The sequence below is a fragment of the Rousettus aegyptiacus genome, unplaced genomic scaffold (assembly GCF_014176215.1).
Source record: "Rousettus aegyptiacus isolate mRouAeg1 unplaced genomic scaffold, mRouAeg1.p scaffold_m13_p_9, whole genome shotgun sequence".
NCBI classification, from domain to species: Eukaryota; Metazoa; Chordata; class Mammalia; order Chiroptera; family Pteropodidae; genus Rousettus; species Rousettus aegyptiacus.
Window position 1 is genome coordinate 72,692,227 of NW_023416312.1, and position 27,551 is coordinate 72,719,777.

General features: G+C 39.6%; 2 protein-coding genes across 4 annotated transcripts in view; both read left to right on the forward strand.

The window, feature by feature from the left end:
- The window catches only part of WDR44 (WD repeat domain 44), a 185,690-nt gene that overhangs the window by 144,672 nt on the left and 13,467 nt on the right, over positions 1-27,551 (forward strand). The gene's annotated exons all lie outside the window — the stretch shown is intronic.
- Positions 1-27,551, forward strand: part of DOCK11 (dedicator of cytokinesis 11) — a 174,718-nt gene that overhangs the window by 1,198 nt on the left and 145,969 nt on the right. The gene's annotated exons all lie outside the window — the stretch shown is intronic.

A 27,551-nucleotide genomic window follows, 5' to 3' on the forward strand; every position in this document is an offset into this window, starting at 1 on the left:
AGTTTCCTGGACTAGCAAGCAAACCCTAAATAAGCAATCAGACTGGTTAACGAGTGTTTGTTACTTTGTGTTTTTGTTGTTCATTTTTGTCTCTGCTTCCCTTACAGGGTGTCGTCTCTTGTGCTTAAATTTCACCATTTAAGAGTGGGCTCTTTTTGTTTGAAAACAAACAAACAAACTTATCGGAAACTTCACAGCTTTTCCTTGTAATTTTTCTGTTGCTCTTGTAGAATCCGATAAAGCCAACATTAAAGGGAGGGCAGGGGCTTGATCCCAACAGTGGAGAAAGTTGACATTTAGTGGGAGTTCTGGAGGAGGATCAAAGGTAAAATATGTACCTTTGAGATAAAGATCTGATCGGAGCAACAACTGTGCAAAGTCAAGTGACTAAAGAAATCTATCTCTGTTTCTGGACCCTTGGAAATTTAATCCTGCTGTTTAGCAGAGCTTTGCCCAGAACTTTAATGTTGTTTTGATGGACTTGGTTTATTGTATGTCTCATCAGTTTTAGAATGAAGTCCTGTTGGTTCAGATTGGAACCTTGATTGTCATTCACAGCCAGTTAAGAGAGGAGGCAAGCTGTGTGTGCAGGGCATTTATACCAGGTCTCTCTCTTGGTTGATTGTTAACAAGTGATTCCATCTGCCTTGCACAGGAAACGTTTTCCTAAATTTAGGAAGAAAGAAAACCTTGCTTGAGCAGGGGTGGCTGGCGTACCACATCATGTGTAGGGAGTCTGTGAAATAGGCAGATGGTCTCAAGAGGATAAATGGGGCTCAGCAAACCTCCGCTGGAATTTGACCAGCATTTGACCTGCCACCCTCAGTAGCAAAAAGTTAACATTAGCATTCTTGCCCAGGTTTTTAGGTTTTAAAAATAATTTTGTGTAGCACAGGTGCATCTGCCCCTTTCTAACCCTTGACTCTGGCAAAGCTGGAAAAAATGTTAGTGTAAGGAGAGTCTTCTGGGAGACGCTGCCCAGCCTAGCTTACTTGAGACGGGGGCTGCAGATTTTTACCAGGCAAGGCACAGGCATGATACTTATTACTACTGTGGTATGTGAACCACATTAAGATTTTGGGGGTGGGGGAGAACAGATTCTAGGAATCTCAATCAGCCAATATCTTTTGAGTTCCTACTGCATTCAAGACACAATGCTAGATGCCCTGCAATTATAAGTGAATGCAGATGACTTTTTCTCCATTTGTTTTCATTAGTCTCAGCCTGGGTTGAGTATGTGTTTGCCAGTAGAACAGCCAGATTATGTACACAACTCAATTTTCGATTATCCATAGCACCTTAGTGAATATTTTTAAGCAGTGTAGTCAATTAAGAAATAAGGGAACAGTCTTAAAAGGAGTGTATTCTCCATTTAAATGGCTTTGTTGGCCCCTGTTTTTCTGACACAAAGGGCTGCTTAAAGTTAGCAAAGCCACAGACAGGTGGCTGGGAAGCCAGTGGACCACGTTGTAGCCGCCTCCATAACTTAACAGTTCTTTTTCTGATTTAAGCCTTAACGTCTTTATTAGGGATATCGGAAGTGGGATTTACACTTGCTGTTGTAAACCAATGGCATTCACATTAGAGCTTCAATATGGAGTCACATGTTCATTGGACTTCAGTATGGAGTCATTGTGGCAGCAGGCTAAGCTTTCCTCTGGTGTTTCTCTCACTAGAACTTGGAAGACCCACCAAACTGAACAAATACACAGTATTTCCTGTTTAGTTTTTTTAAAACAATTATACCCTTATTAGCATTTTACTAATGTAGGGGCTAAAAAATATATGTATTTTATTCCCACATTCTAAGTTCTTCTACCTCAGCTAACAATCAAATCAACAGGTGGATTAACAGGAGAAAATCAAATTTTAATATATACTCATGGACAATTCACATATATGTGAAAATTCAAAAGACAGTGAGGCAACATTGGGTATATGGGACATTTTGGACAAAAGGATATGGGGGATGGGATATTAGATTTCAGAAGTGAAAATGGGTGATTTACAGGTAGTTGAGAAAGAGTGGAACATACATGGCAGGCACCTTCTTGCTAAGGAACCATGCCCGAAGCCCTTCTATTTACCATACTTAATTCAAATTAGGCTAAATCGAACATCTTGAGATTTCCTTCCTGAAGCAGGGGTTTCTGTCTGAGTCTCTTGGACAGGAAAGGGAGGGTCAAAGGTTCTTTCTGAATCTTGCTTCGTAACAAACAGGTTAAAATCAGTATCACCAAAAGACAGCTTTAGAGCGGCAGTCCTTTGTTTTCTTCACTAACATTCTGTTTTATTCACTGTTGAGGAAATTAAGAAAGCATAGGCTATATATAGCATGTAGTTGTGTATTCAGACCTTCATTCATTTATAAGTACTTCCACGAATCTATTTACCATGTAATGAAGAAGAGACTATTTTGTTGCTGCATTTTCCTGAAAGTTTGACATCTTTACGAAGGTCAGTTTTAACCCAGGAAAGGGGATAATTACAGAATTAACCATTGGCAGGGAATTCAGTGTGTGTGATTGAGAAGTGTTTACATATATACATGTTTTAAATGAAGAGTTTTGACACTGTTTTTGTTATAATTTACGATATAGCTATTTGTGTCTGAGGGGGAACAAAGGCATTTGGTAAACCTGTTGTAGTCTGGCTCTTTCCTTAAGAAGAGTCATTCATTGTGCCTGGGAAAGTCAACTAGTAGGTGTTTAAAGACTGTTTGCTTGCTGCTGCTGCTGCTGCTGCTGCTGCTGCTGCTGCTTAATTTACCCTTAATTCCTTGCCTGCCAAAGGATCAGGAAAGAGTTGCTAGATAATACCGGTTGTAGCCTCTTGAGGCAGGGTAATTTATGCAGCATCCCCTGGCTGGCATCAGCCAGATTGCATGTAGTAACGCCAAGTAGAGAAAAACTCCCCTGAAGCTGAGAATGGCTGAAAAGTGTCTTTAGCTGTTGACTCCCCCACTTGGCACACACAACTACCTTTGCATGGAATGTTTGTTAGGTTGGAATTTAGGGAAGGCTTGAAAATGAATCAGCCCCCCTGTTCTCTCTCCCCGGGGGAATTTGTGGAAAGTACTTAATATAAGACAAAGCAACTGACACTATAGTAAAGCCAGTTTCAATGAATTTCTTGACCAAGCGTTTCCAGTTCAGAGACTTAGCTTGGATCTGAATGAACAGACTCGGAAGAGTTACCCAGAGTTTTGGCGCCTAAACATGGAGTAGTTTCACAATTCCTGTGGGCTTTTACAGTTCAGGAGAGCTTGCAGCAAGCCACTCCTGGAGGATCTGTCCAAAAGCCCAGTGGAGAGTTTGCTGTGAAACCAGAGGCCTCACTGAACATTTTTTGAAGCACCAAATAGTAGAATTTGTTTTCTAAGATGAACATGTTAAATTTTCTGAATTATTTTTTTCCTGTTCTAATTATCAGTAGGCCTTCTTTTTGAAATGTTTATTGCTTTATAACATAATAAATGCATGTTTATTGTAGAAGAGTTAGACAAAAGAGAATACTCAATCACCACCTCATTTACTCAAAAGGAACTCTTAATGTTCTAATGTATATATGTCAAAACTCTTCTGTCTCCTTTGTGTATATATATGAAAACATGGATTCGATAAGTGTATCATACAAACTTTAAAATATTTTTTTCACTTACCAGTATCTTACAAACATTTCTTCACATCAATAAATAGAAATCTGTAGAATTCCACTGTGGGTGTACCATAGGTAATCATCCTTTATTGTTTGATGTTTTGATAATTTCTAATTTTGTGGTGTTATAAACATGAGCTGCTTTCTAGTATGGTAGCTGCTAGACACCTGTGGGTATTTAAATTTAAATAGAAGTTAATTAAAAAGTTTAAAATATCAGCTCCTAAATTGCACTTACCACATATGGCTGGTGGCTACTGTATAAGGACAGCACAGACACAGAACATTTCTGTTATTGCAGAAAGTTATTTTGAACAGCGCTGGTATAAACATTAGTTGAATGAACATCTCTGATTAGACATTTTCAAACTTGCTAGATTGTCCCTTTTGGATAAATTTCTAGCATTGGAATTGTTTGCTCAGACATTAGACACACTTTTAGTGTTAAAAATTCCTCTTAAACACACTGTTAAATTGCTCTGCAGAAAGTTGTTGCCATGTACTCTTTCTCCAGCAGAATATACAAGTTTTCATTTCTCTTCTCCTATGCCAACACTGATTATTAATATTTTTTAATCCGTGCAGTCTGCTAGGAAATAAATGGTAAATCATGGTACTGATTTACATTTCTTTGAGAACTCTTGAAGTTGGATAGTTTTTTTCGTTTGTTAATTAGCCACTTGTGTTTCTTTTTTAAGGATTTGAGTGAAGCGTCTTACAATTTACTTGTTTGTAATTCTTGCAGTAATGGTCTCTACCCCCAGGATTCTGTTTTGATAAGTCTGGGGTGGGGCCAGGCATCTGTATTTTAAAGAATTACCTAAGGTGATTCTGATGTGCCCAGAAATGCTGATCTAGACCACTTGCCCACTCAAGGCAGGAATGTCCCCTACACGTACCTCCTTAAACATTCCCCGCCTCTTAGAGGGCTATGTTATATGTTAGAAAAGGTTCTTGAGCTGAAATTTACTCTTAAGCTCCACCAGAGGCTAGGCCTAGCTCTGCCGTTTGCAGCCACACAGATTATGTTTGCTTCCTCTTTTACATGACAACCCTTCAGATGTTTGGAGACAGCCACCATGTATGTCATTTTTTAAATTAACTCTTTACAGTGCCAGAGCCTTCATTTCTTTCCTTTATTCTTCACAGTACTTGGTTTCAAGATTCTTTTCACCATTCTAGTCATCCTGTTTGGACTCTTCCAAGGTCTCAGTGTCCTACTTAATATGTGGGAGGCAGAGCACAGGCTCAAGAGTCAGACCTGGGCTTGAATCTGACCTCTGTCATATGCTTGCATTGTGAACTGAGGCAAGTAACCAGATCTCATTTTCCTCATCTGTGAAATGGGGATAAATAGTTGTACCTACCTACTTGTGGAGTTCTCGTGAAGATTAAAGAAGGCAACAATGGAAAGTGTCATGCATGAGTAAAGCATAAAGGTTAAAAAAAATAAGATCTGGTGAGAAAAAAAGTATTCTGGAAGTGTCTATCACAGAATACAGTGGGGAAGGGGACAATATTTCTTACTCATTCTGGGTATGAGCCAAGAAGTCAGGAGCTGTGTGTTCATCTCTATTCCCAGTGCCTGCAATACAATACAGTTAGGTACTCAGCAGGAAATGCGATGGCAACAATATGTAGGATGGACTGGATGTTGGGTGACTGGAGGCCAGGTAACTAACTAGTTAAAATATATAGTTCCAGAAAGAGATAACAAAGGCTTTAACTGAGGCAGTGAGAATGGCGATAAGGGGGGGATGAAAGAGATATTTCAGTGATAAAATCAACAGGATTTGGTGACCCTTGAAAGGGGTAGGAGGAGGAGAGAAGGAAGAAGTGAGAGGAAGAGAGAAGCGAGGAGGTGGAGTCAAGATGACAGATTTCTTAGCTCAAATTAACTGGAGTAAAAGATTTCTCAGCTTGGATGAACTGGGGGAAAAGCATGTTTGGTACTAATGGAAGGGAAAAGAAATGAGCAACCTCAACTTGAGAATGTCAGGGCAAAACCAGATTTCAGTTAAGCAAGGCAGTGGAGAGAACATTCTAGGGAAAAGCTGACCATGTAGTGTTGTGTTTTGACAAAAGACTATAGTTTTTGAGAGTGGAGAAGTGTTCCAAGTGGGATCAAGAAGGAGTGGGGGCAGTGGGTGGGGGTGGCAGAGAGCTAGGGCTGAGTGGGCAGAGATGTGACATTGTAGGCGAGATTAACTGAGAAGGTTTGCACCTTTGGAGATGATTAAGGAAGTGGGAGGCAGGGCATGGAGGAATGGTCTGGAGGCCAGTCCCAGACTTCCAGTTAGAACAGTGATGGTAAGTTAGGTCACCCGTGGGCAGCTCTCCTGCCAGTGTTTGAGCAGCGGGGGTGACAGCCTCCTCCCCCAGGTGTCTGAAGAAGCTGAGTAGAATGTTTCTTGTGCTTACAGGACTCATAAGCCAGGAAGGGAGATCAGATGTATGCAAAGAACAAACAGAAGATAGAAGCACAGAAGGAGGCTGGTGGCTCAGCTTTCTGTGTTCAGTTAGTTACAACATCTCTGCTCCAGCCCTTCAAGCTTTTTCGTGATCCTTAATGTTTTTTCAAGAGTTAGGTCCTTTCTGGGTTCACCTATGTTCAGTAAGCCTTTGCCAATGAACAGTGTTAATCTCCATTGCATTTCTCACTTTTATTTACTACAGTGGCCTTTTACCCCCCTGCAAATGGGGAAGGTAAATGGTAGGTCTAACACGGAGAAATTCATATATAATGTACATGCGTAAGTCACCTTGGCATTCCTTTACTTGACCTCTGTGGACTGTACAAAGTGCAAATCCCCAGGGCTCCACCTCAGGGCTCTCTCCCTCCTGCTTGATGAAATCCAGAGGAGTCATTTATTCACCAACCTGGTTTTGCTTTCTTCTGAGATACAGAATTGTCAGTAAGGCATGTTGAAAAATTAGCAGTTTTTTTCCAAAACAGAAGGGAACTAACTACAGGAGGGAAAAATAGCTAGAGTTGTTTCCTCGTTTCTATAAATCCTAACAATAATTTTATAATATATATCTCTTTGAGATTTAGATCTCTTGATTTCCTTTAGCTTTTGTCAGGAGTACAGAGGGGTTCATGGGTGACATTGGCCTGCTGTTTAGTTTATATCAACCTAGAGCCAAATCCTTTGTTGATCCTTGCAGGGCCCCACCCTGGAGACTCTCAGAGCTGTTAAGTAGGGAAAGGAAAGGGGCAGTCTCATTTGTCTGGAATTTGCCTAGAAGCTCATACTTGTTAGAGCAGAGTGGTTAGGAGTGGGCTCTGAAAGTACACTGCCAGGTTCGAAGTTCAGCTTAGCTAGCTACTTACTAGCTGGGTGACCTTGGGCCAGTTATTTAACCTTCCAGTGCCTTGATAACCCTCTTGTGGGCTTGTCAAGAGGCTTAAAGGAGTTGTTGCATGTGAAACACTTAGAGCAGGACTTGGCATGTGAAAAGCACTGGATGACTGTTGGCTTTCATTGTCATTCCCAGGTTTTATGGTGGATAAGAGAAATCTTCTGTGTATGTGTTACAAGTCAATAAAATAAACTGGCAGAAGAGAAGCAGGTAGCCTTGCCTTTTAATTTAATTTCCTTGCTCTAAATCATGCCCCAAAGAGTGAGCTACATGGCGAGCCAGGAATCATACACTTTCTTGAAACAGAAGCTAGCAGACCACTCTTCATTAGGTTCTTGGTAATATCCATTTCCAGTTGGACTTGGTTATATTGCAGAGCCCAGTGGATGTGAGCTAGGGTTCTGGGTCTTTGGCAGTTCTCATCTTCAGACTAGGCTGATGAGTGAGTTCCAGTCCTCTAGTAGGGAGGAACACCCAGTCCTGTGCCTAGGGAGAAGGTCCTCCAGTCTGGGAACTTGCCTTCGTGGCCTCTAGTGGAAGCAATCACATCCGTGACAATCTATTCAGTGTGGTTTATGCAAAGTGGTGGATAGAGGAGAACTGGGCTCTGTGTGGAAAAATAGAACTTCAATGTCCTTTCTTTTCCCTTTCAAAACTATATTGACATCCCTTATACTCATTAATTCTCATTTTAAAAAATGAATATTGAAATTTAAATGCCTTTTTAAAGCTCTAATTTGGAAACTTGTATTTTAGTAGAACAATTTTAAAGCCTAAAGTTCTCGTAAGAAATTAATGTATTTTTATATTTGGCTATTCTGGTTTTGTGGCAGCAGGATAATTTCTATTAGGAACAGTGTGTACAGGTTTTCAGCTTAGTTGATATCGCGGAAAATATGCCAACTGTTCCAATGACATGTGGTTTACCTATTGTCTTTGTACAACATCACACAATTGTGCCTAAAGTTGCTCTTAATGATTTCCTGCAGTTCTTCACCTTACTTTTATTGCCCATTGAGTTTATTGTTCATGGGAAACAGTATTTTTTCCTTTTCCTGATAGCTCATGTCAGATTGTATATTTCAAGGTGCTGAGAAATGTTTGAAGATACGCTGATGCTTCAGCTTTTCCGTCATGTTGCTTTCCCTAGTGACTGAAATATTTTACTGGGTGAGATTTAACTAAGAAGTCAAGTATTCTTCCAGGCCTCTGAGAATATCTTTATTTGAAGTGTTTCAGCGAAGTGTGTCTGGAGGCTGGGGAATGTCCTTGTAGGAAATGTTTTTTTTTTTTTTTCGACGATGACAAGAACTTGTATTTTTATAGCCTCAATCTTGGGAAGAGTTAAAAATGTTATGCCCGTGGCCTTGGATGTTCTTACAGGTTGTTATTAAACACATACCACATTGTCAGCACCTCTTCAGTGAGTGGAGAAACAGGCCACGGTTTCAAGTCCGGCAGGCTGTATAGGTCATTCGTATTTACTAAATGACAGAACAGGTAATGAACTCCAGGTGTCTTAATTCCTTTGGAGTAATTAGGTAAAGAAGCATTAGCTCCTGGGCCAGATTCCTCAGTAAATCAGGTGGAGGAAGCTCTTTTGTGTGGTTTTGGTGAGGACCTCTTTCTTTTTGGAAATAGTGTTTATTTCTGAACAAGCTTAAGTCTTTTAGTGGGAAAGTGAGAGGTGAGGACAAAATAAAAAGTGGGGGTAGGTTGTTACTGAGAAATGTGGGCAAGATCAGTATAGATTTTCTTGCCTAAGGCTTTTGAGAACTGTTTGCAATTGGCCATTCTTCCTTTCTTTGCCATTTGAATAACTATTTGGAAAAAAAATCTCCAGAACACTGGCTCTGCAGAAGTACCTGGGATCATTTTCATGGAATTGTTTTTATGATTTTTTTCAAATATGGTAGTACTGTCCAAAAATAACAATACATATATTTCTGTCCATGCCTTTTATATTAGTGATTTAGTTTTCCCACTTGAGAAACTGACAGCTTTATGCCTTGCAGGATCTGTTGTCAATGTTCATGGTGTGAGTGGAAGAATGCTATTGGCCTAACCAGTTTATTTTCATAGGTTAACAAGTTCCTAATGCTTCAGTACATTAAATGGTTTCTTATAGACTTGAAGAAGGGAATACCACCTTTTAAGGTGCCTAACTTACCACCATGAAATAAGTTTGAAAGAGCTCTGAATCAACTGTTAAAATCGTTATTTAAAAGCTCACAGGGGCCAATTGCACTCCTTCAGTCCATCAGAGTGTTTATATCATGCTCTGCTGCTTGTGGAGCAAAGAAGGCTGTCTCTGCTAACCTTCCCCCTGGGGAGGATGACTCTTCCACTACTAGTGACCTACATGACTGCTTACAGAGGAACTGGCCTCTGTCCACCCCTTCCAAATGAAATGGTCTGGCAGAATCCTTATTTGAAGAGCCAGAAGAAAATTCCATAAGGCTTCTTGCTTCAGGTCTGTAAATGAGGCTCCGTTCTCTCTCCCTGCTTTTCTCCCTCCTGTCTCTGCTTGTAGCTGGAGCTACGCTGATGTCATGAGGTGGCTCAGCACCACCCCAGGTCCAGAGACCAGCCTGGGTCTACGCAGTGACATCAGAGGACTTTCACATTCAGAGCTAAGTTTTTCTGGGCCCCAAGTCCTATAGGATGGCTGCTGGTTCTGCCCTGTCTTTAAAATTCATTTCTGTTCACTGGGTTTTATCTTCTTCCTTGTCCCCTTGTGTCACTGTCCCAGTCACTTTGTCCTTGTCTTGACCCCTGGCCTCCCTGTATTTAATACTATGCCTTGGTTCTCCGGCCAGTTGCCCAGGTCCTGTAGGAGTGAGATCTGGTCTTGTTACTGGTGCTGAGGAGGGATATCCCACCCTCACCATGATCTTATGACAGCCTGAGCTCAGCACTGGTGGGACTGTGGACTGAAGAGGTGAGTGTCTGCTCAGAGAAGTCAGAGGAGGTAGAATACCTGGAATGATGAGTTCCAGTCAGTGACCTTGGTGAGGGTGAGACTAGATTCATGGCCAATTAGTTTCCTGTGACTGCTGTAACAAATTGCCACAAACTTAGTGTTTCAAAACAACACAGATTTATTATCTCACAGTTCTGGAGGTCAGACGTCTGAAAGGGTTTTTACTAGGCTAATGGAATGAGGCCCTGTGGACACCTTACCAACAGCTCTAGTAGAGAATCTGTTTCCTACCCTTTTCCAGCTTCTAGAGGCTGCCTTCATTCCTTGACTCATGGCCACTTCCTCTGTCTTCAAGCCAATCACAGTGGTCAAGTCTTTCTTGTATTGTATCATACTGACATGGCTGCTGTCATCACATCTCTGATTCTCACACTCTGCTTCTATCCCTTACTTAGATAGGACCCTTATGATTTTATTAGTCCCACTCGAATAATCCAGGAATAATCTCCTCATTTAAAAATTCTTAATCACATCTGTAAAATCCCCTTTGTAATGTAATGTAGGTTCCATGGATTAAGATGTGGACATCTTTGGGAAACCATTATTCTGCCTCCTGCTCAGGTATTGCTGGAGGTTGGTGAAATCCTGGGGTCCGATGGGTTCATAATGTGGATATTGACATTATGGTTTGAGGAGGGACAGGAATCTGATAGACTGGCAAACTATTAGCAAAAATCTTCACAGAAAATTGAGGAAGCACAATCCCTTTTGAGAATTTTGTCTGAAAAAAAAGCAATACATGTTTGTAGTCTGCAATTTCAATTTGAATGTTTTCTTAAATTCTTCATAATTAAAATTTTTTCCCCCACACAAAACTCCGTCAGTCTGGGGTTCTTGTAAGTGGGTACTGCTTTCAGACTTGAGGTGTTTCAGGATACAAGCTGGCCAGACACTTAGCAGGCACTTAGCCAGCTCAGGCCTATGGAATTTTCCATTCTTAGTTAAAGAAAAGAGTGCAGAGGTAGAGAGAGAGCACGGGCGAGTGACAGGCAGACAGAGACAGACAGAGAAGGAGAGAGGGAGGAAGGGAGAGAGTGTCTGTGTCTGTTTAAAAGAGAAAAGGATGGTTACATATCACAGAGAATAACTCTTTGGCCGACAAGCTCCAAGACATCTCTCCTGTGTCCTGTGTGAAAGACACTTCACCTACCCCGAAGGTCAAGTTAGACTGGGCATGGCTTTCCCACACTTCTAAGGTAATTGCAGGACCCATTCCCAGAAATGGGTTTCTAAAACATATGATTGGAGAAGCTTAGAGAAGCACTGGAAAATCTCCTGGATTTCCTCTAGCTTCATCATGAGTTCAGTTGAGAGATGAAACTTTCTCTCTTCACCAAAGCCAGTCACTGCCATCTTAGTGACATGCATCACAAAAGCTTCCTGGTTGATCACATTTGCACCAGCATTCCTCACTGGTCAGTAAAATATCCATGATGAGTTGATGGCAGAGAACTTTACTGCCCCAAAGAAGTATTTTGTCATAGATGTGGATTGGATCTTCTATTTTTACATCAATTCTAATTGGCCATGGCTATATTTCTTCAAGGCCTGGCCTCTTTTTTAGGCCTTTGGATAACTGACCTGGCTGTGATGCATAAAAATCCTTATGAAACCCTCAGATTTTGTTTCAAAGTCTGTACAGAGAAAATATATGTTAACTACCTTTACTTTCTCCTGTTCCATTTTTCTTTTTTCCCCTTTAGTAGGAAAAAAAATTCAAGTCTCCTTATAAGCCATCTTGTCTTTAGTGGAATTATCTTTTTTTTTTTCTAATATATTTGTACACTACTGATCTCTTAAATGCGAAAGGGTATTTATAACTGTAGTCCTATTTAAATTTTCTTTAGAAACTTGTCTTCATTTTTTTTTTCAAATGAGGCTCTTTCTCTTCAACCTGGCTTATTTTATTATACTTTATTTCATATTATTTTATTGATTTACTACTTTTCTGTTTGGGGTTTTTTCCTTATTTACTGGCCCTCATTGGGATTTCATGCCTTCTGGGTAGTATGCATTCAGTCAGTGAGTTTCATGACAGAGCCGATGCCTTAGAACTTAGACATCTGGGTCTGTGGTATATACCAGAAGGAACTAGAAAGCAAGTGTATTTTTGGAGAGTGAGCTAGAGAGAGAGAAAGGTGTGCTGGGCTGTGGAAGAGAGCTGCCTTAGGTAAAGGAAAAGATAGATACTTTCCTCAGTTCATATTCAAATCCCAAAGGAAATGCTTTTAGAACTGTTGCTTGAATTGAAAAGAAGCAGATAATCTATTTTTACCGATTTCTTTTTAATGGATTAGATCTACTCAGAGCAAGGTTGTGGAGGGGGTTGTGACTAGGGGAAGGTTAGACAAGGACTTAATCTGAGGAAACTAAAGGATAAAATAAAATTTAAGATGTAAGGAAGTTCTTTTTTCATTATAATAGATCAAGTGACCAGAGATTAAAATATTAACAATATTTAATGAAGGTAGCAGTACACTTTTATTAATTTAAAATTTTTTATTTATTATTATTATTTATGCATATAGTACCTGGTCTTCCTAGGTGGTCTCCCATCCAAGTACTAACCAGGCCTCACACTGCTTAGCTTCCGAGATTGGACATTGGGCTTGGTCAGGGTGGCATGGCCGTAGACTGTGGACCATGGCTCTAGGACCTTCTGCCTGTAAAGCGGATATGCCAATGGCTACACTATGGAACTGCATCCAGCGGTGTAGTTTAATATTCAGACAGGAAGAAATCAAACTCTTTAGAAGTTATACTAGGTAAACGAAACGGTTTTGTCCAGGACCAAAGAGGTGACTAGACATTTGTTCGGGGGAGGGAGGCAGTATACACTGTCAACTTGCATAATTTAAACTCCAAATCATGTAGTTAATGTAGAGAATATTAATATGCAGTTCTCCACTCTATATGATAGTTGGAACCCAATTCTCTAATTTAGATGGAAGACAGAGCCTTGTGACCACCTGTAAAGGCCAGATTTCTTTTGGGGAGTTTAGGGTGAAGGGACTCATGTGACAGGTCACTTTCTCCCTTCCTCTCTTCCTCCATCTTCTGGTAGAAGGGGCAATAGCCCACACCTATTCCAGACCCATATTTCTTAAGGCTGCAAATCCTGATGGACAGGAATGGTAGCAATGAAGTCTTTCCCTCTGAGCCTTTGAGACTTCCTCTGAGAGTGGCCCACATTGGGGCTAGCTTCCTCTTACTGTGTCCCCTCCCTACCACGTTGCTTTCTTCCCTTTTCCACTATACGCCACTGTTCTTCCTTCATAATAATTTTCCTCCTCAACTGCTGCTTCTGGTGTTTATCACCTTCCAGGAAACTCTGTATATCTGGCTCCTTGATCTAACTCCATCACCATAGCTCTCTCGGCCCCTTTACTTTCCCTTCCGCCATGCGCATTCCACTGTAGGCACATTTCCACTATTCTCTCCTCATCCTTTTTTCACCTCATCCTTCCCTCTCTCCTTAGTGTTTGGCCAAAAAGTGTTCTCCATGGGACAGGGTCATTACTGTGTTTTTTTTTAAAAAGCCTTTTCTTTAGCCAAGGATGGAAAATTCCAAAGGCCTGAGCTAGTGATGGCTGGAAATCCAATGGCTTGGATGCTAAGGGTATGTGGAGCTACACATCTGGCAAGGTTGTTCCCTAAAATATTCTGGCTTTGGATTTAGTTCCAACTAAAAGAAATGGAGGTTCTATCTGTGGAATTATGGCATAAACATGAAGAGTTTAAGAAATAATTATAAGTACAGAGACTAGTTTATGTCGCTTTTTTTCTGCTGGGTTTATTTGGGAAAGAGTGGCCTTTGGCTTAGTAGATCTTACAAAAGTGAAACCTTCCTGAGAGACAAGTGAAGTTCCTGTGGCTCAATTGAATGGAGGATTTTGCTTTGTTGGGGTGATTCTATCACAGAGGCCATGCGTGGTTCAGAGCAACTAGGTGCATTTCAGAGTTGTTCTTCATAGCTTGTGGACAGGAGCATCCAACCAGTTGACACCAGGTGGAAATTGAGTAGATATGCTCCACTGCCATATTTCCTGCCCCATCTCTGGAGAAATCATTTAGGCAGGATTTTGTCCACACGTTCCTAGGGGTTTGACAGAGTGGACCATTTTGACAGTAAGCAAAAACATTGTCTTTATAGCTAGAAACTGACCATCATTCTGCCTCTCAGGAAAGGATGAGGAAAAATACTAAAATCCCCAAACCTACAAAGATACCAACTCTTTCTGCATTGGCTCTACATTATTGGGAATGAGCACCCATATTTCCTAGCAGGCTTTCTGTTCCTTTTGATCCACCAGGAAGGCCCATCTCACTTTTGAATTCTCTTCTCTCACCACACCCTTTCCTGTGGTCTGTACTGTAGCTGCGCTAGCCCACTGCCACTACCCCAAATACAGTGAACACTTTCTTACCTTCATACTTTGCTCATGCTGACTCCTCTTCCTGGAATGCCCTTCCAACTCCTTACCTGCTAAAGGGAATCATATCAGTCTTTCGAGATTTAGATCAGATCCCCCCCGCAATTTGCAAAAAATTGCTCCTTTTGCAGGATCGTAGCCTCCTTCTAGTTGTATCGGTTTCCTGTGGCTGCCATAACAAATGACCACAAAGTAGTTGGCGTGAAACAACACATTTATTCTCTTACAGTTGTGGAGGCCAGAAATCCAAAATTGGTATCACTGAGCGACACTTCCTTTGGAGAATTTAGGGAGGGATCTGTGTTTTGCCTCTCCTATCTCTTGTAGCTGCCAGCATTCCGTGGCTTGTGGCAGTGTCACTTCAGTCACATTGCCTTTTCAGTTGTGTCAAATTTCCCTCTGGCTCTTTCTTACAAGGATGGCATTTAGGGCCCACCCCATCATCCAGGATGATCTCATCTTTGAGACCTTTGATTCAGTCACCCATGTAAAGACCCTTTTGCCATAAGGGGGCATTTGCAGGTTCCAGGAATTAGAATGGGGTCATATTTTTGTGGGGGCATTTTTTTAAGCCTATCTCACTAGTTCTGCAGTTTTAGAGAGGATCGATTTTATTCTGCCTCTGCACTATAGTTGAGAACTTCCTTAGCCATTAGCACATGAGTGCCTTAAGGAGCTGGCTGGAGAGTGGAAGGAGCTAATGCATAACAGAGTGCCAGAAGGGCCCAGCAATTCCTCTGACAATCTCTGTTACCTTGAGCAGTCTATTTAACTTTGTGGAACCTCTTTGTTCTCATTTGCAGAAAGGAAATAATATCCACTAGAATGAGCTATGCAGTTTAGTAAAACAAAAACAAAAACAAAAACAAAACAAAACTCTCAGACTTAACCTAAATGTTAAGGACAGATATGATTCCCTTTAGCAGGGAAGGAGTTGGAAGGGCATTCCAGGAAGAGGATTCAGCATAAGCAAAGTCTGAAGGTAAGAAAGTGTTCAGTGTATTTGGGGTAGTGGCAGTGGGCTAGCGCGGCTACAGTACATACCACAGGAAAGGGTGTGGTGAGAGAAGAAAATTCAAAAGTGAGATGGGCCTTCCTGGTGGATCGAAAGGAACAGAAGTCCTGCTAGGAAATATGAGTGCTCATTCCCAGTAAGGGATTAGGCAAATAAAGGTCCATACAGCAGAAAACTATGCAGTCATTAAAATGACATCTATATTACAGACATGGAAAAAGGTTTAGGTTATGAAACAGCATGCAAAGTATGATCGTATTTTGGTAAAATAATGCACATGTGATATATATGAATTTAGTTACTTAATCACTCCGTGCCTCAGTTTCCTCATCTGTAAAATGGAGATAATGATAGTACTGACAGGGTTGTTTTAAGGATCAAGTGAAATAAGACAGTAAGGTACTTAGAACAATGCCTGGAACATAGGAAACACTGAATAAAATATTAGCTATTAGTATTTTTGTTATATTCAAAGAAAATATTCTCAAAGTGTGTGTGTCAGTGTGTGTCTACATTGTGTATATGTAGAGCGTGTATCTCTGGATGGTATCTTTATTTTGTTTTAAAATGTTCATTGATTTTACATTAAGCATGTATTTTTATAATTGGAAAAAGTAGCATTCAAGATAAGTTCTATGCTTTTTAGATTGGCTATATTTTGTGATATATATATATATATATATAGATATAGATATATATATTTATATATCACATCACATCACATATGGTATCTATATAGTAATTAGTATGGTGTTATTATTATGAAGGTACTTTCTCCTATAATCCTGCGGCTTTTTGTCCATTGCTTTGTGCATCTCACATTCTCTGCTGAATCAATAAAATTAGGATGATCTGGAAATTAGAAATTTCAATTCCCATTCGCTTTCCATTTTTATCTAAGTATTCCCCAAATTTTGATCCCAGTGCGTCTTTATAAAATGAAGTTTCAAAGGGCACATATATGTGTTTACACTCACACACATGCTATATATGCCTGTACATTTACATATATTTATGCAATTAGTATTTCATACTATCTTTACAGTTTTTGAGAGGCAGAAATGACTACCCTGAATTTTCTGAAATGTAAATGAAAATCGTTCTCATCTTTCTTGAATGTGAAATGTACCTCACGTTGTTGCTACTGTAGTCATCCTTTGCTGCCATTAATAATATTAATCACTGGAGGGACTTAAAATTCAAGTAAAGCTAATTAATAGGTCATATGCATTGATGTTATAAGGATTTCTGGCCACGATTTTCCTGATTTCGAACATGCCATTTTTTTTATTTAAAAATAATCTTAGACTTATGAATTTTTAAAAATACATGGGAGAATTACTGATGAAATTGGAGCTTTGAAATGGAAGGTATTGCTTCTGACATTTAAGATAATTAGATTCTGGTGTACTTCTTGGTAGGCAGGGTCTCTTTCCCCTCTCTGTTCCTTTTTTTTTCTATTAGCATGTACATCTTTGAATATATTTTTTGTTGCTTCTGTTCGTCTTCTCCTCACCATATTTCTCCTTTTCTTTCCAACCCCCAGTCTGATTATAATATAAAACTGATATGTAAAAAATAGATTCATTGTATTTAAACTGAGTTTTGAATATTTACTCTTGATAACTGAAAAATCAGGAGTAGGGAAGCATGAATAGACAGAGCATGGGAGATTTTTAAGGTGGTGAAACTACTCTACTAGACTCTAATGGTAGATACATGTCCTTATATATTTGTCAAAACCCATAGAGTGTACAACATTAAGAGTGAACCCTAATTTAAATTATGGACTTTGTGTGATTTTGATGTGTCAATGTAGGTTCATCAATTATAACAAATGTACTAGTCTGACGGGAGATGTTGATAATGAGAGGCACTATGCGTCTGTGTGGGCATGGCATACTTAGGAAATGAACTCTGTACTTTCTGCATACTTTTGCTGTGAACTGCTGGAAAAAATGTCTCTTAAAAAATAAGATGCATGAAATATTTTCATTTTTGTAAAGAATACACTTAAACGTTATTCTTTTGCGCTTATATGGACCTTTAATTTTTCTGCCTGTCTATGGTCCTAATTTTGTTTTTTCTATCCTTGGTAGTTTGGAAGGTTGTCTTCCCATCTCTCTGGCCAACTTGTTTGGCATAATTATGAAGACTTGGAAATGTGCATTAAATACTTTGATGAAAAGTGCTAGATAAAAGCAAAGCAATTGTTAGAGTGGGGGAATGAGTCAGAAATTTTAAGGTGGACTCCTTAATGTATGACTCTGGAGGCAATGCTCCCCACGGATGAAATGGGTAGGTACCTGAACCACTGAAAGGAAGGCGAACAGGTACTTGCTAATCAAATTGAGGCTTTGGAACAGTTTTGCTTGCTCAATGGTGTGCCCATGTGCAAATCAAATCATTTAGCATACATTAGGGGAATCTGATTTTTGAATAAACTTGATTGGAATCTTTTGGCAAGGCAAATAATCCTTTGTAATGCAAATGACCACCTGCCAATTTATATCTTTTGTAAGGTAGGATTTAATACTTTAGGTTTTCATAACTCCTGTGCTATTTAAAATCCATTGCTGTTCTCCTCTCTGGGGAAGTAGCTTTAACTCCTTTAACCCTGAAGAAACCATTTAGTCAATTATTGTTTCTGGGAACTAAATAGTATCCTTGTCATCTGAAAGATTTAAAATAGCCTTTGTAAGTGGCTCCTCAATTTCTGAAAGAACATGACTCACTCTTTCACTGGAATTTGAAAGAAATCCAAGTGTCAGAAGACACTGGGAAATAGCCTTAAGTTATATTTCTAAACATCAATAGCAGAGGTTTGAAATATTAGGAAACCAATATGATGCAGGTTAAAAGTTGATGGTTGGAGTCACTATATTAGGATGTGGTCGAAAGGGCAAGGGATGGAATGGCAACCCTTTTAGGAATATTCCTTAGGGAAATTCTTGCTGGCAGCTTTAAGGGTCTTGAACTGTCTGTACTCTGTGTACCCCAGGTTGTCTTATTCTTTTGTCCACGATGCCCTTCCTGATCCACACCGCCCCCCCCCCATTTAATTGCCCCATGTTTATACATGGCCCCAAAATGTTTCTTCTGCCAGCTTTACTTAGGGTTGCTGACACCTCATTCACCCTTGGATTCATCTTCTGCATGTGACTAGTGAAAGGAAACTAAGAGTATTAGAACAAGTCTTGAATTAGTGCTGGGAGATAGATTGCATTCCTGTATCTCTTAAAACTCATGTTTTTGACAATATAAAATGGGTCTGTGGAGGGTGAGGTTCTCAGTCCGGGTCAGCCTCTGCTTTTCATTGACCTCAGTGGATGCCACTTAATGGAAAAATATGATCAGGGTTCACCCTATGGAATCATTGCTTCATATTGTAGATGACTCATTGGAACTAGTGTGTGAGAAAATCACTTCCAGATGTGTAGCAATAACTTTTCCAAAAGGAAGAAATAAACTCTGGAAAACTGGATTAGTTTTCTGTTTTTCTTTTTATGCTCGTAGGGCCAAAATCAAATATTCTTGTACATGGTTAGTCAACATACATTTGAAGTTCTCAGTATGATTCTGTTCACTTGCTTTTAGCCTAGCACCATATAAGTGGGAGGGGAGATGCCTTCACCCTGCCTCCTTATCCCATATCAGCTTCTGCCCTCCCCACACCTCTTGTCTTCTCACAATGATAAATGGCCTGGAAGCCTTACCTACGCTCAGGTCCCGGCCTCATTCCTTATCGTTATCAGCAAACATTTCTTGAACCTTCCTATGTGAAGGCATGTTGCTAGGTACTGTGGAGGACGGCCGAACTATAGTTGGAGAGCAGTAGAAGTAAGGGTAATACAGCAAAGTGACTGGGAATGTGAACTCTGGTGTCAGTGTATGGGTCGAAATACCACTTTCTGGTTGTGGAATACTGGGAAAATTACTTAACCTTTAAGTCCCAGTTTCTCTGCTTATAAAGTAGGAGTGATGGTGATGATAATACATATTTCATAAAGTAAATGTGAGGCCTAAATGATATCATTAATGATAAATATTAGGCATCAGCTCAGTGATATCTATTATTACTCATCTAATATTCTGCCATGCGTAGTTTGTGTGTGTGTATACATGAAAGGAGAACACGAAACATGAGTTGACTGCCACCCTCTAAGAAGCAACTGCAGTGTTTGATTTTGGGGGATGCACTTTAAATCGATTTCATTCCAGCAGAGAATTCACTGGCTTCTCCTATTCAAGGAATTTTTAGTTGGGCCTTCTTAAAAGAGATAATGCATTGTCATCTCTTAGGAGGCACCAGATGACAGATCTTGCAGGTCATGTAATAGGAGTAAAGTATTGGTAAGTAGTAAAGCCTGAGCCTGGAGCTCTTATCAAAGCCCAACCTGCTTTAAGAAGGTGTCTTTTTAAAATAAAATCTTATGTTTTCCATCCTATTGATTTTTTTCACAACTTATCTTTTATCGCATTATATTTGCGCAGTTTTCTATTGAATCAATAAATGTGTTTCTATACCAGGATGTGAAAACATTTCTAAAACTTGAAAATTGCATCAGAAAAGGAAAAGATCATAACAATCACTGTTCAATGGAAACTATTGTATATTCTTTTTGAAGAGTTAAAAATGATTAGGAATTTGTGAAACAGCTGAAGTGTTTGAGAAGCATGTAAACCAGAGTTAAACAGCCCTGGCTTGAATCCTGACTGTATTAGTTTTCTGTTGCTGAGTAGCAAACCACCACAAACTTAACAGCTTAAAGTACCACTTTTTCAAAAAATTTAGTTTATTATTAGTTTCAGGTGGATAGTACATTGGTTAGACATTTATGTGGTTTATAAAATGATTCACCTAGTTGCTTAAAGTAACACCATTTTATTTCAGTTTCTCTGGGTCTGAACTATGGGCAGGACTCAGCAGGAGTCTCTACTTAGGGTTTCACAGGTAGGAGTGTTCTTATGTGGAGGCCCAGGGGCCTCTTTCAAGTTCCTTCAAGTTGGCATGATTCAGTTCTTTGTGGTATAGGACTGACTAGTTTTTTTTTGTTTTTTTGTTTTTGGGGTTTTTTTTGGCCCTCAGCTTCCAAAGGGTACCCTCAGGTCCAAGCCATGTGGGCCAGCAGGTGAATCTCTCTCTCTCTCCAGGAAGGGTTCAGTTCTTCTAGGGATCACTCGATTAGGCCATTGGCTACCCAGGGTAATCTCCTTTTTGATGAACTCAGAGGCAATTTATTAATAACATGATGAGGGGAGTGACATCTAATATTCACAGGTCCCGCTTACACTCAAGGGGAAGGGATTATACAGGGCAAATAGATTGGGGGCAGGAAACTTAGGATTCTGCCTACCACACTGACTATATCACTCACTTGGGCAAGTTATCTGACCTCTTTCTCATTGATAAAATTTGAGGAATGGTAGTATTTTCTACCCTGTAGTATTATTGCGAGAATTAAATGAGATAACACATGCAATGCATTTAGCATAGTACCTGATGTTTAGTAATAATATTTTCAATAAACGTTCACTTTCATGTTCTCAATAAATGTTAGCTTTCAATAAAAGCTTTCAATAAATGTTAGACTCATGTTAGAGGAGAGCTACTTTTTTTCTTTCTCCCTGCTTTCCTTTCACTGTCCCCTACCCTAATAACGAAATGGTTTTGAAGGTGGAACATGTGAGCATATGGTAAAAGGAGTTCAGGATTTTTTTTCTTAATGATTGAAGTACAAAAAAGGGTTTCCTAAGAGTAAAGGTTATTTAGCACTGACAGACTGACAGTCTAAGCCAGTTGCTTTGGAATGTCTAGGTAAAGGCCTTCCTGCAGATATCCTTCTAACTTGATTCTTGGCTAAATGAATTCACATGCACAACTCAGTTCATGCCCCTCCCTGCCCTGGGGTTTGAAGTATGTTTCCTAGTTACAGGAAATGTTTCAGATATTAGCATATTTATGAAAAAGTTTTATAGATCAGTGATCTGTAATTGAGAATAAATACCTTTGATAATATACTTTGTAGAGCAGGAAATATCAATTTTACAGGACCTGGTACTGGATTTCTAACCTTTAGTCTAAAAGATATTCAACAGTCCAGCCTCACAACAGTTCTGAAATTTTGACTTATTTTATTCACATAAGCTACTGAGGAACAGCTGTTTCAGGGGATTTGACTATCCTCTGATAGTTCCAGAGCCATCCCTAGAAGAAAATAAGTGTGTATTGCTTCTTATTGCCTGCAGAAATCGATTATAATTCATAAATACTTGGAAAATAAATTCCCATGTGACAAATAGTTGTTTAGAAGCCATATTTTGCTGGTGGGAGTGGTCAGGGGAGGGGTAGGAGAGCAAAGAAACAAAGGACAGAGACACAAAAAAGGCACTGCCTCCAGTTTACAGAAGGAATCACTTCTGGAGAGTTTGATTCCTCAGGATGGAAATGAACTTGTGATGTCACTTTTCACAACAATGACGTTTTCTAATGTTCTATTCCATTCAGTAATAACAAATCTGCCTGTTTATCTTACTTTTGAGAAATTTGAAAGTTCGAATGTGTTCAGTTTAGGCCCATCCAGAGAAAGAGTAGCTTATGAAACATCTGCCAAGTGGAACTGAAGAACCTTAAGAGTTCATAGGATTCCATGTCCCCACCATCATGCCCGACTCCACTGGGCTCACCTACCACACCCAGGATGAGTTCCCTTTGTGTGCTCTCAATAGCACACAAGTATTCTACAGCTTTAGCTGCCTGGGGAGGAGCCAAGTTGTGGGGAGGAGTTAATAAGTTACCCCATTGAGAAGACCTCAGTTCTTCCTTTATCCTTGGAAGGGAAGTCTAAAAAGAGGTCTTAGGATTCCCTTCATCTATATTTTAGGCTGTCTGCCAGCTCCCTAAAAATTTTACTTGTATCTTCTTTTAAAAATTGGAGTTGACTAAAAACTTTTAAGTATTAGAGGTCATTATCAAGAGAATGAAAAGGAAACCCACAGAATTGGAAAAAATATTTGCAAAGCATATATCTGATAAAGGATTAGTATCCAGAATATGTGAAGAACTCCTACAACTAAATAAAGCAACCTCATTTAAAAATAGGCAAAGAACTTGAAGGAAAGGAGATATGCAAATTACCAGTAAGATGCTCAACATTATTAATCATTAGGTAAATGCAAGTTGAAACCACAGTGAGATACATCTTTATACGTATTAGGATGGCTGTTCTAAAAAAATGGAAAATAAACAAGTGTTGGAGAAGATATAGAGAAATTGGAACCCTTGTACATTACTGGTAGGAATGTAAAATGGTGCAGGCACTGGGGAAAACAGCTTGGCAAGTTCCTCAAAAAGTTAAATACAGAATTAACCATATGATCCAGCAATTCTAGTTGTAGATATGTACCCAAAAGAACTGAAAACAGGAACTCATACAGATACTTGTACACCGGTGTTCATATCAGCATTATTCACAGTAGCCAAAAGATGGAAACAACCCAATGTCAACAGTTAAACAAAACATGGTATATACATACAGTGGAATATTATTCCGCCTTTAAAAGGAATGAAATTCTGACACATGCTACCACATAGATAAACCTTGAAAACATGCTAAGTGAAAAAAGCTAGACACAAAAGGACAGGTATTGTACGATTCTACTTATGAAGTACCTAGAATAGGCAAGTTCATAGAGACAGAAAAGAGATTAGAGGTTGCCAGAGTTTGGGGGAGGTTGGATGGAGGAGTTAGTGTTTAATGGGTATGGAGTTTCTGTTTGAGACGATGAAATATTTGGAAATGGATAGTGGCGATGGTTGCAAAACAATGTACATGTCCTGAATGCCACTGAATTGTACACTTAAAAATTGTTAAAATGGTAAATTTTATGTATATTACCTTAATAAAGAAAAATAAAGTCGATTATTATTTTTTTATTATAACAGCAATAGTTGCTCTAGAAATTTTGGGGTAAAAACAGAAAAGGAAAAAGAAAAAGTAACCCATAATTCCCACTCAGAATACATAATGTTTTCACTTGACCACATTTACTTTCAACTGTTTTCGCCTTGTCAGTAAAAATGACAGTCATTTTCTACCACTTCTTGTATAGCTGGTACAATAGTACCTACTCATTCCTTGGTGAAATTTTGATGTCTTAAACAATCCACAAACAGAATAGAAATCAAAAAGGCCTCTGAGTAATGAAAACCGTAGCTACTGAGGCAGGCCTTCTTTCCTCAGCAGCGCAGTGGTTCTCATGGCCGTGACCACATCGTGGGAACAGCTGCTGGCAAGAGCACAGAGACCTAGGGTCAGCAGGTCTAGCTTCTAGATAGAGTTTTATGAAAAGTATATAAAAGGGCTTGAAAGCCTTTGGATAATTCTCATGCTACACATTGACCCTTGGAGCAGCATTCCATTTAGCCATCATTCAAATCCTCCTTATACCAAGTGTGGCTCTTATCTCTTGTGTCCACTCTCAGCCCTTCTGTCCACTGACTGCCTTAGAGCCTTCCAAAAGGAGCTCTGGACTTGGGTCCCTGAGGGAGAGGAAGATGCTGAGGCATCACAAGGGGCTGCATCTGCCTGTTTGCCTGATGACCACCTCACTTACAGTGTGGGAGCAACTGCTTTCAGGTTGTGGTTACAAGAAAGCAGGGAATGCCTTTGACATGGCCAAAGGTTGCAGCTTCTGCAGAAGATGCTAATACATTCCTGAATTCCAGAAAACTCTGTCAGGGCTAGGCCTCGATTGCTTCCTCAGAGAAACCTCCAATGGTCCGAGGAAAGAGGAAGAAGATGAATGGCTTAATAAGGAAGGTGCTGCCGATACACAAAGCTCTTAAGCATTTCATGCACTCTGCCTTTAATTTGGGAAAGAAATTTGCTTCCCTCCTTGAAAGTGGGATGTTATTTAAATGTGGGATGAAAAGCATTGGAGAGATGGCAGTCCTTCAGTTGGCCCTTGCCCGGCTTATATATATTTAAAACAGAAGCAGTAATCCTGTTTTGTCAGAATTATCTTGATTGTAAAATATGTAAGCAGTGGTGGTGAAGTAATTACACCAACCTTCCCCTTTAAACAAAGTAGAATTTCATATGCAGACACGTGCCATCCTTTTACTAGTAACCACCATAGGAGGTCACAGGTTCTCCCTTACATCATTGCTGAAAACACAGGGAATTAGCCCCAGAATGAGTTTATGGATCATGTGAGATGACCAGAGCCTATATCATGTATTAATTTTTTGCATGTATGTATTTTTATCATTCGGTGAGTCTGCATTTTGGTAACAAAGGACAACTATATCATTTTTTAATTTGAATTCTAGTGGTGTAACTGCATTTCTCCAAGTCTGTAACGACATTGTCATCTGCTTTATTATCCCTTTCAGTTGATGGAGGTCCAGTCATTATAAGCTAAAAAGTTCCCTTTCTTAGGCTGGGGTTTCACAAAACCTATTGAAATTCCTAGAAATTTTAAACACTTCGAGAACTTGTATAAAGTGTTGTCTCTTTTATTTTGGAGTAGTATATCATGTCCATAGCATGTATTCAATAAATATTTGTTGGAAAATTTGTCTTGGAAATCAAAGGGATTTTTGAACACTCATCCCAAATTCTTTGTACCATGAAGTTTCTCTTATATTATTTGGAACACTAACAGAAATCAACATTATGAATCCAATGTGGAAGGAGAAAAAAAAATAGAAAAGAGACGGAAGTAAATCAAAATGGTAATAGTGGTCATCTGTGGATGGTGGGATTCTAAGTGACTTTTTTTTTGGATTCTAAGTGACTTACATTCTTTCAATTTGAGGGTTAAAATTTTTTCCCCACATTTGAGGAGAAGTTTTATTTTTTCCAGTTCTGACAGTTTTTTTTAATTGAATAAATAGATGTTTAAGTTTATGTAAGTTTACGGTATACAATGTGTTTCTTTGATGCATTTATATATTGCAATAAGATTGCTGATGCGATATTTATCACATTCATTACATAATTATAGCACAATATTATGGTCTATATCCATTATACTGTGCATTAGATCTCTATAGCTTATTTACTACTCATTACAAGTTTCTACTATTGAACACTATCATTTTTATCCCCTCCACCCTGGATTAAAATTTTTTCAATGAACATATATTGCTTTTATAATCATACAAAATCAGGAAATCATAAATAGAAATAATGCAACTTGTTTTTATAAAGTTAGTACAGCAGTAGATCTTACACATTTTTGGGTCGCACTCTGAGACTCTGGAAAGCTTTGGAGCTTTTTCCTACAAAGATGTACACAGCATTTTCTATATAATTTCAGAGTTTCACATCCCATGTAGCCCATCCAAGGATCACTTAAAACCCCAGATTAGGAACTACTTTAGGAATGGAGAAGATAGCACCCCAAAAGGGGTCAGCCGTCAAATAAATGTGGAAGGATATAGAGTTATATGTTTATTGTTAAAGTCTGTATGGGGACATCTGATTTAGTAGCATAGCCCTTGCATAAGGCTATACAAATCAATCAAGGCACCATTATAAGAGGAAATTTTCCATTTGTGAAACCTCAAGTGTCCTGTTCTATAGGTCACAGTGAGCTAACCAGGAGTAAATAAAAGTCATTTGGGGTGGGACTAAGGGCCTAGCTCAGCCTAGGATTCGTGTCTGTGGAAATAAAGCCCCTGAGTACCCCAGTCAGGATTTTCTCCTGGCAGCAGCAAAGAAAAACAAGCGGTGGGCAGGGGAGGGGTTTGATCCAGGGCTGGGAAGTAAGTGGCCATGGGTTTGGTTCAGAATGACTAGGGGTTCGTGGGAGGGCCATGGTGACTAGGTTGAATTGAGAATGAAAGCAACACTGTCATATTGAGAGAAGGGGCTTATGTTAGTCTAGTTGGAGAATGTACTTGGGAGAAGGTATAGAGATCCTTTTCTGGGAAAAGAATAGTTTTGCCCTCAGGACAGTAGTTCAGTCACATGCTCTAGGTAGAGGCCTGTATAGGCAGGGTTCTAAATCTTTGGTTTCATGGTGGCATTTGCAAGGGATAAGGGTTAGCATTGCAAAATGCTTAGATAACGGCATGAGAGAGTGCTTCTTGCTAGTGCTCCTGGGCATGTGTATCAGGGGTACACTCTGGATTACTTTTAGGTGAAGAAGCAAGAAAATGTACCCTTGGGCACATTCAGCACACAATAAATGTGAGATGGAGGGAGGTAGGGGGAAGGAAAGAGAGAGGCTGTTCAGGAGGAAGTTTCGCAATGGGAAACGGTTACCAGCACAGAATTTTGCTTGAGTCATCAGCTTTCTCTCTGGTTTAATTTGCCAAACTAACATGATTTTCTACTTCTGATATTTTACATTTCTTCGTGTAGGTAGGTGTGCCTGGTTCTGTGAAAGTTTCATATATGGTATTGTGAATTTACCAAAAGAGAAGTTAATGGGTGATGATTCATGTGATTAAAATGTGCAGTAGCAGGGTTCCTTTGGACAGCTATCCAGGTGTGTGTATTTCAGTGAGTATGTTGTAGATTGTGGTTATCTTGAAAAATTGGGAGATGAAGAAAATCTTAATGCTGAGGCTTAGAAAGATTTTGACGATGATTTGTAGTTTGCTCGTTCAGTCATTGAAGATAGAAATTGGGGGAACTGGAGACAGAGCAGTGAATAAGATGAAGACTGCAATTATAGAGCTTTCATTCTAGTTGGGGGAGACAGAAAAAGAAATGGATAGGTACTGCACCTCAGCACCTCATGATAGGGCTAGGAGGGGGAAGGAAGTACATGTACTAGCTCTGGGTTTGAAGAGGTAGGTAGCACTGGGTAGGCAGGAGTGGCCATTTGTACCTAGACAGATTGGGAGCTTCATGGAGTCTTGGGGTGGGGTTGTGGGGAGAACTAGGTAGAGAGGTCAGGATCAGCAAAGATGAGATAACAGGGCCCATTTAGGAGATCTGTCCACTGTGGTTGAGGACATGGACTGGAGGCTGTGGGTGGAGGCCAGATTTTATAAGCCTTGAATAATTTGAGCTTTTTTTCCTGTAGGTATGGTGAATCGTTGAAAGGGTTTAAACAAAGGAGAACTGTGAACCAACTCATT